Below are 17,912 nucleotides of genomic sequence, written 5' to 3' on the forward strand. Positions count from 1 at the left end.
CAGGAGAGTCAGCATTTTGGGCATAAGCCCTTCCTGACAAAGGGCTTATGCCCTAAACATCGACTTTCCTGCTCCTCGGATGCTGCCTGACCTGCTGTGCTTTTCCAGCGCCACACGTTTTGACCTTATAATTTGAACGCATTTTAAGATATAACGTAACACTGAAATTTAAAGCCCAAATGCATCCAAATGGTGGGGTTACCATTAAGTAGTTAAAAAAAAGCTCGAGATTGAGTTGTGGTGAAGGTGTAATTCCAAGGTAAGTTTGATGTCTGCCTCTTATCCATCTGCTCTCTCCCAGTGAACTATGCTGATAAGCCACTTCACTCTGATTCAGGATGCTGGGGACCCTGTTCATGTGTGCAAGTGTGTGTGAGAGTGGGGGTGTGTGTGGATGCAGGGGTCCCAGTTCCTCCTGTGTAATCTGGATCTTCAACACAATTACATCTATTACTACACCAGTAATTAAAAAGCATTCACTTGAAGCTAACACTGCCTCACTGACATGGATGTCTATTACAAGGGTCTATACTTCAGCCCACAGAGAGAGAGCCTGAATTCTGTAGGGGCAGCTAAAAGTGATCAGGTCCCAGTTCGATGACAAGTCTCATCCTGTCACAATGAAACTGCTTCAGTATAGTGTGCGCAGGACAAGAAACTGAAATCAGAAGGTTTTCTCAACAAAGATTCACACTCAATGCAGAGCTTCTTGTCTGACAATGAAACAACTCACAAACAGAGCACACACTCCAAAGCAAAATCAAAAATGGAAACCTCTCCAAAAATAAATAAATTGGAATACTCCCAAGAAAGAGAGTTAAAGCAACAAATGTAACGAGACAGGGATCTCTGTCAGAACTGGTGATAGTTACCTTAATTACTATTAATTACTAACTCGAGCAATGTGATTACACTCCATTCTCAGAACTATTAAAACTGATTATGTATAAACAAGCAAAATAACAACAGCAACGTGTACTTATGTAGAGTCACTACTCTGTTAAACATCTTGATATGTTTATAGGAGCATGATGAAACAAAATTGGACTGAGATGTTGGGCAGAATCTCGTTGATGAGCTGGGAGTCTTAGCGAGACAGATGGTGAAAGATCTCACCATGCGGCCTCTTGGCAAAAGCCCTGCCATCTGCATAATAATCCAGCACTGGCGAAGCCAGAAGAGGGCCTTCACCCAGAGGGTGGGCATCCAAAGATAGGTGGAGGGGTAGGTAGTGTTGAGGAAGCAGGGAGACTGCAGAAGGACTTTGACAGGCTAGGAAAGTGGCAGATGGGATTTCAATGAGGGACAGTGTGAGGTTATGCACTTTGGTAGGAAGAATAGAGACAAAGACAATTTTCTTAATGGGGAAAGGCTTCAGAAATCTCTAGCACTTGGGCGGGGGGGGGAGAAGATTCTAGTTCAGGTTGACTTGGAGGTTAGTTGGCAGTTAGGAAGGCAAATGCAGTGTTAGCATTCAAGAGGGCTAGAATACAACTCCAGAGATATACTGCTGAGGCTTTGTAAGGCTTTGGTTAGACCACATTTGGAGTATTAAGAGCTGTTTTTGGCCCTGTAAATAAGAATGGGTGTGCTGGTGTTGGAGTGGGTCCAGAGGTGGCTTACAAGAATGATCCCGGGGATGAGGGGCTTGTCATATGAGGAACAGTCGAGGGCCCTGAATCTGTACTGATGAAGTCTAGAAGAATGAAGGGGAGAATCTGATTGAAACTTACAGAATACTGAGCGGCCTGGATAGACTGGATGTGGAGATGTTTTCACTAGGAGGAGAGATTAGAACTTGAGGGCACAAGCTCAGAGTGAAGGGACGATCTTTTATAACTGAGGTGAGGAAGAACTTCTTCAGCGTGGTGGCTCTATGGAACCCACTGCCACAGAAGGTAGTGGAGGCCAAGCCATTGAGTGTCATTAAGACTCAGGTAGATAGGTTCTTGATTAGTAAGGGGATCAAAGATTACAGGGAGAAGGCAGGAGAATGGGTTGAGAAACCTTAGCCATGATCGAATGGCTGAGCAGACCTGATGGGCTGAATGGCCTAATTCTGCTCTGTGCGGTGTTGGCCCACTCAGCGAGAGCTGCCTGCCGATCAGGGGCTCCCATCTACAGTGGCATCATGGAGGTGGCCAAAGCTGCTGGTGGAAAAGGACCTTCTGACACCCTCTCCCCCTCACTCCAAATCCCACTGCTCTACCCCCACCCCAAATCACACCCCTCTCCCTCATCCCAAATCCCACCCCTCTACCCCACCCCAAATTCCACCCCTCCCCTAACCCCAAATCCCACCCCTTCCCCAACCCCAAATCCCACCCCTCCCCCCAACCCAAGTCCCACCCCTCCCCCCAACCCCAAATCCCACCCCTCTCCCCCATATCAAATCCCACCCCTCTCCCCCTGGAAAGAATGGACTAAATGGTCGCTTTCTGTGCTGTAAACATCAGAGTCTCCTTCATCCAGAGAATTTGCCATCACAGGAAGTGTCTGAGGCCAGAACATTTAACGTTTTCATGGAGTTAGATACAATAGAGCTAAAGGGATCAAAGGATTTGGGTGAGTAAGTGGTAACAGGGAACTGTGTTGGATGATCAGCCATGATGATGTTGAATGGCGGAGCAGGCTCTAAGGACCGAATGACGTCCTCCTGCTCCTATATTCCTATGTGACTATATGGGGGTTGGTAGAGAGAGAGAGCACCAGGGCAAAGGCAAAGGCAAGGCACAACACCTTTCTACCAAACATCAGTCCCTCGATTAGACTCCCGACTGCCTTTGATAGAAAGCTATTCTGGCCCTGAGGTGACTCCAGGCTACATGAAAACTATCAGCTAAGGTGCACCCTGTACAGTGACAGGGCCCATCTCCAGCTGGATCTTGCCCAGCCAGTGTGATCCAAGGCCCCAGGGTCACTTGGCAACAGCTGGGAAGACCGGCCCTGGGTTGTCGGAGTGGTAGAGATGGGGGTGTGCCCCCTGCCCCACAGTTAAATGTCCTTTGTGCTACTGAGCCCACCAATTCCCAATGGCAGAAGATGCCACACATGAAGAAAGTGCATCTTGGAGAAGGAGGGACAGGAGAAGAGGCAGACGGAAGGAATCCCTCATTTTGGAGCCCAGTCAGCAATAAAAGTCACAGCCACCAACGGGGGAGCAATTCCAATTGGGGCAAGCTTTCGAGGCTGAGAGAACAGGCAGAGGTGTGGGGGCTGGAGCAGATTACAGAGAGTGGACAGGACAAGGCTGTACAGGGATTTGAAACCAAGGGTAAGATTATTAATACCAAGTGGTTGTGTAATGAGAAATTAAAGCCAACCAATGAACAGAACCATGTTTTAATGCTGTTTAAAAGTCTGGGATATTATCTTTAAATTACCAGACTCAAAACCATGGGATTAAATTGAGCCCGTAGAAAAAATTCCAAGATAAATTTGAGGAAAATCAACAGGAATGTGTTGATATTGTGAGCATCACTTCACCGTGTTGTGATGGAGTCAATGTGTGCACTATAAATCTCCGCCTTCTCAAAACACTGTCAGGTTATGTTCGAGGTAAAATACCTTTATTGTGCTTGTAAGTGGCAACGGTGTGTGTGTTTAACACATCACCACTGGAGCTTTGAGACGCACAAATATTTTTCAAAAGGGTGGACGCAAAGAAGCAGAGTGTCTCGGGTTTGGCCTCAGCTGGAACGTGGTGTCCACTTCCAGGCGCTACGCCGTCTCGGGAAAGGAGTCAAGACCCAAGAGAGGGATATACACAGACACACAAAAATGGATCTACTCTCAGTCCAGGAGAGAAGGCAAAGAGGGAGCAGCTCCAAACATAATGGGCTTGGATGGAACAAATAAGGAAAGACTCTTTGCAATGACATGAAGGTCAGTAATGAGAAGACACAGTTTGAAAAGTGATTGGCAAAGGCTGCTTCAGAAAACACCTCTTTTAAAGCCCAACGCAGACTGGGTGTGGGGATAACGTACTATTGACAGATCTGACAGATGTTTATTACAGCTCTTATGAATACATACAGGGTCTAGGCTAACACTAAATATTCAGACACTGGCAGTAACAAGCTTCCATCAGTGAGATATCCTACGAGTGGTCCCAGCAAAGATACATGGAGACCTTTAATCCCAGGGCTTCCTAACGTGAGGGTCAGGACTCCGAGAGGAGCAGCCTGCTAATATTTTGAGGAGGGTGAATTGTGAGGCAGCAAGGGAGTGCCCACAGAGGGAAATCTCCAATTGTGTTCCCTTTACGACGAGTCCCACTCTCATGAATGTTCGTAGCACCCTCTACCTGAAACTATATTCAAGCACGGACAACGGGGAGTGGAAGGGTTAAAGTGCAAACAGCTCAGGAGCATTTCGTCAAACCATTGGGTCGCACACTATGATACAGTCAGGATATCATGTCTCTTTTAGGTGGAGACACCACACCACTATTGCACACAAGAATTGGCTAGCTAACTCACAGTTCTTCAATAGAGCCACAATGTGGTTCTCAACATGTATCCTGTAAACATTATCTCTTCCAGTTTCTCCAATTCCCTTTCCAAAATTGCTGCTTTCACTATGTTCCAGATCCCAATAACATTCCCTGTTTAAAAGCAAAGAGTTTCCACGCTCAACCTAACCTGTTGAGACTCTCTGGGAGTCTCAAACAATTACCGTTAGCCGGAGAAATCAATTAGCTTCTTTTTTTAAAATCAAACCAAGTATCTCCACCGGTTCCATGGACAGCAGATGTACAGAAGTGACCTACACTCTACTACCTTCAACAGGCCTCTTCACCCAGCCTCAGACTGTCAGTGGCATCACCAACACTTGACCTAATTATTTAGGTTCAAACAGTTACTAAGCTGCAGGGGGAGAGGTTCCAGTGGAGGTGATGGAATAGAGGGAACCTTCAGAACTAGGCATTCTGACGTCACAAACACAGACATGCGGGCAGTCAAATACACAAACTCCTTATGGTGGGAGTGTAGAGATGGGGGGGGGGGGGCGGGGGATTGACCAGACATTAAACCACGAGCCATTCCCCCATTATCTTTTGTCACCAGACCCTCACTGGGCTGTTTCTCGTTCTACCCCTCTTCACTTCTTTTCTGAAAAAAATCTCCTTTGAGATTATCAGCCAGCTTTCGCCAAGGTTTCCAAGCAGGTGTGTGCACAACAACAACAACAACAACTTGCACCTTTATCTATTCACTTTCACGACATGAACATCGCTGGCTGGGCCAGCATTTATTGCCCGTCCCTAATTGCCCTCAAGGTGGTGGTGCTAGTGAGCTGCCTTCTTGACCTGCTGCAGTCTACATGCTGTGGGCTGCCCCACGATGCCCCTGGGGAGGGAATTCCAAGATCAGGGCGGCACAGTGGTTAGCACTGCTGCCTCATAGCGCCAGAGACCAGGGTTCAATTCCCGCCTCAGGCAACTGACTGTGTGGAGTTTGCACATTCTCCCCGTGTCTGCGTGGGTTTCCTCCGGGTGCTCCGGTTTCCTCCCACAGTCCAAAGATGTGCAGGTCAGGTGAATTGGCCATGCTAAATTGCCTGTAGTGTTAGATTAGGGGTATGGGTGGGTTGCGCTTTGGCGGGTCGGTGTGGACTTGTTGGGCCGAAGGGCCTGTTTCCAGACTGTAATGTAATCTAATCTAATCTATATTGATCCAGCGACATTGAAGGAATGGCAATATATGTCCAAGTCAGGATGGTATTGGCTTGGGTGGACCTTGCGGGAGGCGAGTAACTTGACACAGCATTCCTAACCTCTGACCTGCTTTTGTAGCACCGTATTTATAGTGCAAGTCCAGTTGAGTTTCTGGTCAATGGTAATCACCAGGATGTTGGGGGGGGGGGAAAGAGGTGGATTTACGCTGACACCTTCATTGTCAAGAACTGACCTCAGCGCTCAGAGTGTTGACCCTCCACCACAACCTTACATCTAGAAGCTGATGGTACAGATTACAGATATGGTCCAGTGTAATCCCACAGATGAACTGCATTTTGTAATGCTACACTGAATAGGTCACTCTGTGCTTGGGACATTGGCACTCGTTGGGAATAGCAATTGGGAGAATGTTAAATTCCAACAGGATGCATCTCATTGTTTTGGCACTTTTGTGTTTGACATGAATGTCAGAAAGCAGTAAGCATTCCTGAACTGGCTGACAAAGGTGCTTCAAATGGTGCCTGTAATCACCATCAGCAGAGGAACCTCCAGCATCAAATCGAGAATCAGAAAGGCAGCTTTCCACAGAGAATGAAGATAGAAGAGTATTTACGTAATCAGTGCAACATTATAGTCAGGAAGGGAGAGATAGTGGAAAGATGAGGGAAAGGATTGGGTGATTGGCAGAAGAAGGTGCTTTATTTTCCTTCTATCTCCTTCAAATTCCAGAAAAGGGTTAGAATCCCACCAAACTGTAAACCCGGATCTCCTAACAACATGCCCTGTGCTTTTTTACATCTCATTGTCAACTTAAATGGAAATAAAACACATTGTGAAGATACAATGGTGCTGGGAGTGGAGGGGAAGGCAGCCAAGGCTCCTGCTCCCAGTTTGACCACATGAAAGTGCTGTTCTCAGAAACAGAGCGACTAACATCAGGACGCAACAAAGTTCCCTCAGCCCCAAGCTCTGTGATGCTCCCTCAACCTCACTTTCTTCCTTCGAGTCACTGTGACCAGTATTGGGTCATCAAGCCCGACCACTCTGCACGTAGCTCTGTGCCACACTGCGTTTGAGAACTCCCGGTGACCCTTCATCATATTAAAGACAAGATGGCACCACCAGACAATGTAGGGGGAGCAGACAGAGTAGGAATGCTGCACGTGAGAACCACTCGCTGAGTTACGAGACACTCGATGCTGGGGGTGCAATTTTCCAACTGGGCTGGACAGCCCGAGTATTAGGACAGTCAGACAAGCTGCTGAGTATTCCCAACGTTGTCCTGTTTCTATCCCGAGCAGGAGGAGGACGTGTTGTTGTTCCACTTTGATGTAGCCAGTTTGCTGATGAGCACATACAAGGAGGACAAGCCCGGTGGTGGGGAGCAGCACATTTCAGGAGGTAGAGCTCAGCATCGCCTGAATCCAGGGAGGTGCCAGCAGGTCAGAACATGTCCAACAGGGTGACTGTACTCTGAACCATCTTGTTATTCTGGTGCTTGTGTTCTGGAAACTCACCAACCTTGAGCCCTGTCGAAATACACCAGCTCCTGCACTCATTGCTTTGAAAACATTTTTTCAAGCCCGTGAGTGAGCAGCCATTTTAACCTCCTCCTCTTCCAGCTATTCTCAGATCGAAGTGTTACCTCACGCAGTCAGAGATATTTCAGCTTTTCCTTCAAAGCAAGCATTCATTCGATTCACAGGAACCGCAGTGTGAACATTACAAACCCAGACAAAGGGGTGGAGAGAGGAAACCTGCAGGCTATGTGCTGTCCTGGAGACCAGCGTGCACTGCAGTCACTGAGACACATCCAGCACACTGCAGCAAGCTCAGCTTTTATGGTTTAGTCTTCCCCTAATCCCAGCTGTGGAAGAAAGTCAGGACTCCATCACAGGAGGGACTCCTCCTGCAAGACAAACTGTTCATCCAAATACCCCTTTAGCGGAAGCACTGGGGCAACTGCCAAGGAGCTTTCATGTTCCCAGAGGGGACACTGGTCCCTGGCATCACTCTGTGATTCGGGAACCATCTGGGAAGGCACAGAACCTTCATACATGACTGACGGAGGGTTATTGTTTACAAATAAGTTGTTGTCAATCTTTGGAATGCAAGGAGTTAAGGATGATCCTTTACCAAACAGATCTCGGATTTGGAATGACAGATTTAAGGTGCCTCAGGGAGCAGCTGGACAAGTGGAGATGAAGCCTGAGCTCAGTCAGGATTGTAGTGAACGGTAGAGCAGGCTCATCGTACTGCACGGTTCACTCTTATTTGTCACCTTCTTGTATCTACAGCTTAGGTTGTCTAGCACCATCATCCCTTTTGCTGTTCACACTAGCAGACAACTTTGCCTGCAGTCTTCATCATCTTCACTTGCCCACTGAACTTCAATGCTCCAGTAACAATATGCCTTTGCCAAGGGCAGGCACAGCTCTGTTGGTAGCACTCCTGGACCTCTGGATTCAGATCCCAGTCCTTAGGAGAATTTCTTCTCTCTAAGAAAGTTGTTAGACAGAGCGTGGAAGTCGTGCAGGTCTTCAACCTTATTCTGAGCCAAGTGCAATACATCTTTGATAAACAAGGGAGCTGACGGGCCTTGGGAGATATACAGGCAAGTGGAGTCGCGTCTACAATCTCATCAGCCATGTTCTCATTCAGTGGAGGATCAGGTTCAAAGGTCAAATGGGAGCAGGAGTAAGTCCTCCCCAGCGTTTGAGCACAAAAATGAAGGCTGACTTTCGAATAGAGTACTGAAGGGGTGCTGCACTGTCAGCGGTGCCACCTGCCAAATGAGACATTGAACCCACTATCAGCTTTTGCAGGTCGGAGTAGAGGATCCCATGGCACTATATTGAAGAGTAAGAGGTATCCCAGGCAGGAAAAGTCCCGACTTCCACTTATCAAATCCAGTTGCAACATTCTGGCCTATATCAATTGATGCAAGATCGTCAATGCATCAATAAGGGGAGAGATCTGACAGGTCCTGGTGCCTGTGGTACAACTACCATGCAGATTTCACAACCAACAGCAACACGTTTCTCTACCGCTGTATACTTGCTGGAGGGAGAGGGTTGGAGTCCTTGCCAAACTGTGAAAGGATGAGAAACATTGGCTGGAGCTGTTCTTGCAAAATAGGCCCAGACTTGAAAATCGTAATAAATCTCACATACAGATATCAACCCAACTTAGAAAACAAGCCAACAACCAATAGCAAACATGTGAACTACCCAACCCTCAAGATTAAAAAGAAAATATTCGAGGGTCTTACTCATCTTTGTGGGGTTGTAGCTACTCAATTTTGCCTAACATACATGTGGTTTCCTTGAATGACTGTTTTCTTCTGACTTGCTTAAAACTTAATATGGCAAAGTCAGACAAAAAAAAATGCTCTCACCATATTCCTGCCCGACTTTGCCCATTTTAAATTATATACACAAGAAGACGGTTTGTGTATTAATTTCCCAGTACATTAGCAAAATGGGTAGTTGCACATTCTTGCAACCCGGAGGCCTGTGAAAACAACCTAGAAAAATTGACTCGGATGCTAAACTTCAGGGAAGGAAATCTGCCGTCCTTACTCTGACTGTCGAGCTGTGGAGGCGATGGGACCATGAACTGGCCTAGCTATAAGACGGCTGCTCAGTTGTAATGGAAACTCTGCCTTGCAGCAGTTCAAGAGGGCTCTCCACGACCTTGTGAAGGGAAGAAGGTTAGGTAATAAATGGTTGCGTGGTGAATGAAGAAACAGCAGTGAGACCAACACTTTTGCAACAGCCCCTTTGGCTTTCAGGCCATTTTGGACATTTGATCAGGACTTTCAATAAAGTCATTCTCACCTTAGAGTCATAGAGATATACAGCACAGAAACAGACACTTCATTTGGGGCTATCCAGTATAATGTAAAACGATCTACTTAAGGAACTAAAAGAAATGATTAGCGGAGCCTCTGAAGTTCAAACTCGAGGAAGTGAATTTGGTTCCTCAGCCCTTTCTGTTATTTCCTTCTCCAGCAAGGCCCCACTGCTAGTAAGAGCAGGGGGCTGCACTAGAGAGGCAGAATGTGAAGGAACAGGAAACCCACTTTAACACAGCCACGATCCATTTGAAGGCTTACAACAGAGGAAAGCAGATGCTATCTTCCCCTCGGAAACAGCTAAGATCCTCTGTCTAATTGCTGATACTTTTTTTAAGATAGTGGTGAGGCAGCTGAGCCTTGCTGCTGGAGCCACTGTATCACATCTGCTGAAAGCCGTACTCGGTTATAATTCTTGTTCACAGAAACTTAGTAATCAGGCAGTGATGACTACACCGCCACCATTTCTGAGCTAACCCATGACCTTCAAATGTCACACTCAGGGCTAACACTGTTTTAATTTGGAGGCAAAGAAACTAAATATAAAAATACCCTTACCTCAGCAGGAGGTGGGTGAACCTTTCTTGGGCAGGTTGCTCACTTCCAAGAATCTTTTAGTCAACGATGCTGTCTCTGGACTGCCAAGAGATGCCAGCCATTTCTTGGGAGGAACATGAATCTGAACTGGAAGCTTGAACCCCGAGATGGCAGCCTGCACAGCAGTCACCCCAGCACCACTCTGGGTGGTACTAATATTCCCTGCCTACCTTCCTGTGCTACCTGTGGCTCAGTGGGTGTCAGCTTCACCCCTGAATTGCAAACTTCTGGGATCAATCTCACTCGTATTCATGAGCACAATACTGCAAGGCTCCGAGTGCAATGCTATGCAAAGGGAGTGCTGCATGGCTGGAGGTGCCCCCTTTCAGATAACAGGTTAAACGATGAGCTACCTGCTCATTGGATAAAAAAGATCCTACGGCACTATTTCAAAGAAGAGTGACTCCAGATCCATACAATGTGGTTGAGTATTAACTGCTCCCGGGGGGGAATTAGGGATGGGCAATAAATGCTGCCTGGCCAGCGATGCCCCCATCCCATGAATGAATTTAAAAATCTCTCGGTTGTATAAAAACTGTGAGAGATGTTTACTTGCTGGGATGCCAGAAACTCATACACATCAGAAATGTTAAGGAGTGAAAGAAGCTTCTCTCCAGATCTTCTGTAAAGATTCCCGTGTGGGTAACGGTTAGAGGAGGAATGGGGGCAGGTATATAATAGACAGTTTACACCACCCTCCATTTAAAATAGCCCTGCCCTGACCACAACCTCCTTCACCACACAGCACCCCCACCCTCTAAACTAAAGGCCAATGCTGAATGTCACCTCCGTGATACAGGCTGCAAGGCTTTGATATGTTCTCTCAATAATTCAGCAGCTTAGCAAGACACTTCCAAGTAACTGCATTAACAGGGATAATAAATTCATTACAAAGAAAGACCACAATGTTACACCCAGCCATCAAGGAGAGGCATTGTGTCAAGTTCCTCCAGTCATAGGGAGGAGGCAGGCAAAACCTGAGAGTTTTATTGCTGGGCGAAGTCTGTCAGCCCAAGATAACCAAGATTACTGAGAAACTAGTCTTTGTACACAGATTCCTGACTTGACAGCCTTGTGCCTGTTTAACTTTTCATTTTTCTTCATCCTTAAGGCAGCACCTTCCAGATCTGCAGCCTGTACCATCTAGAAGGGCAGGCGATACATGCCACCACCTGCAAGTTCCCCTCTGAGTCACTCACCACTCTGATTTGGAAATACATCACTGTTCCTTCACTGTTCCTTCACCCCTTCCCTAACAACACTGTGGAGGTATCCCCACACCACCAGGACGGCAGCAGTTCAAGGAGGCAGCTCACTGACACCTTCCCTAGGACAGCTGAGTGAGGATGGGCAAGAAATGCTGGCTCAGCCAACCGTGCTCACTGCCTCGGGTTACCATGGCTACCATGGGGGCTGGGGGAGGCAATAAAAGCTGTTCTTGACAGTCCAACACACTCATTTCTCTCAGATTGATGATAAATCCTACCTGGATTCAAGCATTGGCTGTAAAGGGAGTTTAATGACCATTTAACAATAACCGCAAGATTGAATTGATAAAGTAGAAAAAAATTAGGAGATGATGGTCCACATGAACTATTGCGAATGGCAATCTCTTCATTAAAGAAACTCCCAATTGCACCATTAGTCCCTGCCCCCCAGCGACGCATCAGTGAGCTGTGCAACCATGGCAGGCTTCACACTATGACTAAACCCCACTTGACATAACTCCTGCATAGGTACAGGTTCAGGACAGAATACTGGGCAACAGTGAAAGGCTGTGGTGTAATTATAATTCTACTGGATAGCATTGCAGCATCTTAAGCTAATGTTCTGGAAACAAGGGTTCAAACCCCACCGGGGTAAATCTGAATTCAATCTGAAGCTAGCTAATTGTGGGCACATCCAAGCTGACTTTGTCCTTTCCCAGTACTGAAGACAACACAGGAGCAGGGTGCAAAACCAAACCTGTTTGCAAGGCTGGTTTCCTCAATACTCACTCGGCATTAAGGAGAAGTCTTGGTTTAAAATGGTTTGAATGCCAGCAGAAAGTCTAATATAATTTTGTGTTTGCAAAGATTTAAAATGGAAGCTCCAAAACGGAGCTCTGCAAGCCACAAAAATTATTTGGTGAAGGTTACAAATAAAAAGATTTGATTTAAAAATTAAATAATGTATTTTGAAGAGTGAAGTGTGAAGAAAAATAACTGTGATTAAAGCCCGAGTTTCCACTGGGTCCTCCAGTTTCCTTCCACAGTCAAAAGATGTGCAGGTTAAATGGATTGGCCAAAGCAAATTGCCCACAGTGTTCAGAGATGTGCAGGCTAGGTGAATTAGCCAAAGAAATGCAGGGTGTGTTGGGGTGGGATGCTCTTCAGAGGGTCGGTGTGGACTTGTTGGGCCAAATAGCCTGTTTTCACACTGTGGTGATTCTATGATCCTGGTCTGACAAGAGCTGAAACTACTAACCTGGCTTCTCTCACCACAGGTACTGCCTGACCTGTTGAATATTTCCAGCACTCTGTTCTTAACTCAGATCTACAGTGTCCACAGCATTGTGCCTTCCTGCTGTTCTGTTAGATATCACCAGACAGCAGAGAAAAAGAGACTGGAATGTCATAAACTGCCTGGCCCTCAGGACGTGTTCCAGACGGATTTAAAAACTAACTTTGAAATCACCGATACAACACAAACAATACTTGCTCATTCGCCTCTAACTCCATGGTATCTGAGCAGGAATAAACATGGTTACAGCTCCCCATCACAGAATACTTACTGTTAAAATGTAACAGTGCTCAATGCCTTGCAGCCTTGCACTAAGGAATGACAACTCCATATATAGAAGTATTGAGCACAGAAGGAGCCCAGTTTTTTTTTAATTTTTCATTATTTCATGTACAAGGATGTTGCTGGAAAGGCCAGCATTTGTCTGTAACTGAGTGGGCTGATAGGCCATTTCAGAGGGTAGTCACTAATCAACCACAATATTGTGCGTCTGGAGTTGCATGCAGGCCAGACTGGGAAAGGACGGCAGATTTCATTCCCTTAAAAGATATTAATGAACCAGATGGGAGGTTTTTTTTTAACAAATATTGCTGATAATTATGTTTTGATTAGTTAAATTGAAACTTGACCAGGTGCCATGGTGGGTTTTGAACCCATGGTCCTTAAGACAGTAGCCCAAGCCTCTGGGTTACCAACCCACTGACAGTATCACCATTGCTCCGTGATGGACTACAGGCATCCCTTACATTACTGACAGCAAAGGGATGCTGGATTAAACAAGGAAGTGAGGAAGAGCCGAAAAGATCCTGCAACAGAACAGCAGAAGAGTTATCCCTCACGAAAGGTCACAAACCTGTGTTAACTCTCACTCTCTCTCTCTCTCTATACACTAACTCGCTACTTTTCCTTCTCGGCATTTTGTTTTTTTTCCCCCCATCTCAGATTGCCAGCATTGACAGTACTGTTCTGCTTTTCCAGTTGTGCACTCTGGACAGTATCAATAGCACACTGCTGCATGTGGGGGCTTACTGTGTTTCATGCGTTCATTCCAAGAAATATTTAGTTGCTGTTATAAAGCTGGAGGGAATGCTGAGGCTGTGGGGGTGCTATGTAAATGCAGGTCATTCCTTTTCTTTTAAAAAAAACTTGGAACTCCTCATGATCCTTCATGAGGAAAAAGCAGTTTGTAAGTCAACACTAAAAGCTCACAAACATCCTCTGCAACAACTGAATCGTGTTCATTTAACATCCTCTCCCTCATCGGCGGCTGCGGAATGACCTCGCTCCAGTTCGATTGCCAACAAATGTGCCTGAGCGAGGGCCATTTGACTCCTCCATGCTCTACTAGCTTACTGACACTTCAGACCTCCACGTGGGCCTTTGTGTGAGCTGATGGGCACGACTGCAGGCAGTTTCCAAAGCGCTCTTGATTTTTATTTTCCCCTCTGGAGGTTAGGGAGATATTTTGGCAGTTAGTTGGGAGGGGAAATGGTAAAGACTGATTGAATTGCTCAGAAGCATCCCGGTGATCCTATCTAGCCCAGCAGGCCATGCTGCTGGGAGCAGATAAACAGCGCCTTCCTGTTCAGCTGCATATGTTTACCTCCCAATGTCTTTCTGGAACAGAGCAGACGGGAGAAGCAGACAGGCTGAATCCTGACAGGGATGGGGAGCGGTGGGAGTGGGGGGGGTTGGTGTTGGACTGGTCCATTGCTACGAGCCAGAGAACAATAGTCGTGTCACTCCGAGAGCACTGTCCGAGGGGCAATGATTAACCCTTGCCTTATCATCATTAACATGGTGAAGGTGAGGGGGAGGAAACACATCCCTGTTTTTAAAGAGATTCTGATGCCCATCGGATCACATTTGAGGTGTCTCCTTCCAGGGCCCTCAATCCCAATGCCCTCTTCTCCCTCCCTCTTCCCACATCATACTGTAGCCCCCTGCCCAAGCTGTTCTTACATGCCTGCTCAGAGACAGAAAAGAGCCGTGAAGTGTCCTCTTCAGTCTAATTCTTTCTGGCAGACCATCCCTCTTTGGGACCCTGAGGGCACACAGGGATGGGTACATCAGGGCTCTATAAATGGGCTTCAGGGGAGCCCCCTGCTATCCTGAGGTGGGCAAATGGTGAGAAGCACTAGGAGCTTGGGCTTAAGCAATGCCAGGCCCCGTAATTTCTCTCTTTGACCCTCTACAGATGATTTGTACCCCCTCACCATAATCAATTTTTAGAAAAAAACCTATCTGGTTCACTGATGTCCTTTAGGGAATGAAATCTGCCACTTGTGACTCCACACCCACAACAATGTAGTTAACTCTTAAATGCCCTCTGGGCAATTGGGGATGGGCAATAAATGTTGGCCTCGCCAACGATGCCCTCATCTTGTGAATGATTTAAAAAAACTTAGATAGCACCTCTCATAGGACAAACATTTGATGTCAAGCTGTTAGGAGCAAGCAACCAATCATGAAGTCAATCTGGATGGCTACTAAACAAGCTTAATTATATGGTCATTGGCAAAGTTGTGTCCTGTCCTTGCCGTGACACCTTTCTGAAAATCAATCAGAATTGAAATCTCTGGCTGATCCTTCCCTCTTTCCTGGGGCAGACAGAGAGTGAGCAAGAGAAGAGAGAGCAGGCGAGCATGCTTCAAATTGGAGTTACCATCTCTTGAACCTATTCTTAGTCCTGCAGGACCTATGTGGCAGGCCCCATCAGCACTGAGGATGGGGAGCGAAAGCCTATATCTACAGGATGGTCTGTCACTGAGAAGCCCAGGCAAGCAAAGGGAATTCCTGCCACACTGGCACCCTCTGGTCTTGGCAAAAGGTCACCTGCAGGTAGTGGGCCTAGTTGCCCCAAGGGAGGATATGGGAGTGTGTTGAAGGTGGTCTTTAACCGCTAACTTCAATCCAACCTTTAGTAAAACCGTCAAGTGCTGAGAAAGGGTGGGAAAACTGACGTGCCAACCAGCACCATATGTTTTCCCACCAGCCTCTCTATGCCCCCACCCCGGATTCACTTGCCACAGCAAGGGGGCAGGTCAAAGGATGTGAAAAGTGCAGAGTAGAGAGCTCTCCTGTAATTTCACCTCATGAGGTACGTAGTCCACAGTCTAGGACGCCATAGTTCACCAAGGTCATGACAAGCCCCAGTTCTGCGTTTAGCCACCAGCTGTGATGGCCAAACGTTGCGCCAACAGTCAGTTACACACACCAAGTAAAGAATTTAAAATACACTGTGCCCTCCACTCTAAATAAACAAGCAAGGCCAGAACTGGAAATTCTGGTTCCAGCCCGGGGATATGCAGCACAGTTTCAAATCACTAAGTTAGCACTCTCCCCAGCTCCCGCTGCTGAAGGAGCTGAGATAGCACTGGGGAGTGTAATGTTGGCGAGGGCAGCAGGAGGATCATCAGGGGGTATGCGAGGCTGTGTTCTAACCAATAGCTGTACGTCACTTAACACCACAATGAGCCAATAACCTGTTTGTGATCCCACAGGAGCCTGCTGGGTGCACATTTAGCTGCCACATACATTAGCAGTAACACTTTAAGAGTGTCTCTCTGGCTGCAAAGTCATTTGAGGTGTCTGGGAATGGCGAAAGGTGCCATATCAATGCAAGCCTTTCTATTTTCTGACAAATCCAAAGCACAACATCATTGGCAAGCCATGTCCTGGCCTCGCCCAATAAAGCACCTTCCTGTGTACAGGATGCAGGAAGATCACCTCAGCAGCCAACACATCTGTGACAAATACCCTCTTACTAACAAAATGTTGCTCAATGCCTGTTGCAATCCTGAATCCATGGGGAGGCAAGTCAATGAAGCCAGTGCAATTGTGGCAGCCAATTACTGGCCATACACTAATTCGACTCTCGTTTCAAATGTGCTAAGTATATACTTCCAAATAAATAAATTCATTCCTCCACCCACTGCTTTAAATATTAAACAGCAAAGAATCTAGTCCTTGCATCGTAATTCCTTTCCCATGGGTGTTTAACAAGGGAATCCCAAAAGGTGTCAGAATTCTTTATAGAAAATGATGGAACACATACCTGCAGAACAAGTTTAAAAGCTTTGACCAGCCTAATTACAGGACACTGCACAGACACTGTCTGTGATACAGAGCCTAGTCAGGCTGCTGCAGACAGGTGTTATGAACGTATCACTGTCTCCCAAATCCAGTTTCCGTCAACAATCAGCTGAAGCACAGAAACTGTCCAAAACTATTCTTTTGCATGAGGCCATCTCCTCCGGTACAGTGGGCTATTCCCATCTCCTCGGTGAAGGAGGGGTGCAATGGGTAAGAGGTCATGTGGCCCCCATGATGGGGATTCAGAACAAGGAGGGTATAGTTTCAGAATAAGGGGTTGCAAACTCGAGAGAGAGAGAGTGAGCAAGCAGGGAGAACTCCCAAAGGATTGTTAAAAGGAGCATGCTCTACCCGTCTATCCTGCCCCACCATTCTTGATCATATCTGACCATCTATCCCAATGCCATATTCCTGGGAACTCCTATACCCCAAGATGTCATTAATAGCTAGAAATCTATTATAGAACACATGCAGTGTGGAAACAGGCCATTCAGCCCATCAAATCTCACCCACCCTCCGGAAAGCATCACACCCAGATCCACACCCTCTATCCTATCCCTGTAACCCTGCATTTCCTATGGCTAACCCATCTAATCTGCACATCCCTGGATACTACAGACAATTTAGCATGGCCAATCCACCTAACTTGCACATCTTTGGACTGTGGGAGGAAACTGGAGCACCTGGAGGAAACCCATGCAGACAAGAAGAGAATGTGCAAATTTCACACAGTTGCCCAAGGGTGGAATTGGCCCAGCTGCTGTGATATGTCTAAACCTCCTTAAAGCCTCTTTGCATCCACCTCACAACCCTCAGTCCCATCAAGTGTTGCATCATCTGCAAACTTAGAAATCTTTGTGGAATTCTCTCCCCCAGGGAACTATGGAGGCTGGGCTATGGAATCTAGTCAAGAGCGGAGTCTTTTGGGGCTTTTGTTTTAGAAGGAGTTGAGTGATGGGAGGGACAGGCAGAAAAGCGGAGGCTCAGATCAGTTCAGCCGTGATCTTGTTGGAGAGCAGAGCCGGTTTGGGGAGTGGGCGTGGGATTATAGGGCCTCCTGCTCCTGTAGTCTGCTTACATTCTGATCTCGTACGGAGGCAGAATACATTGACACAACGAACATTGCAACAGAATGCCATCAGCCTGTGTCACTTCAAACCACAGGGTAGCAAGCAGCTGGGT

The 17,912-nt window shown here is 46.8% G+C and overlaps 1 protein-coding gene across 8 annotated transcripts in view; it reads right to left on the bottom strand.

Moving 5' to 3' along the window:
• The window catches only part of rreb1a (ras responsive element binding protein 1a), a 285,692-nt gene that overhangs the window by 50,441 nt on the left and 217,339 nt on the right, over window positions 1-17,912 (bottom strand). The window lies entirely within an intron of this gene.

Source organism: Chiloscyllium punctatum, chromosome 41, assembly GCF_047496795.1.
Source record: "Chiloscyllium punctatum isolate Juve2018m chromosome 41, sChiPun1.3, whole genome shotgun sequence".
Taxonomy (NCBI): domain Eukaryota; kingdom Metazoa; phylum Chordata; class Chondrichthyes; order Orectolobiformes; family Hemiscylliidae; genus Chiloscyllium; species Chiloscyllium punctatum.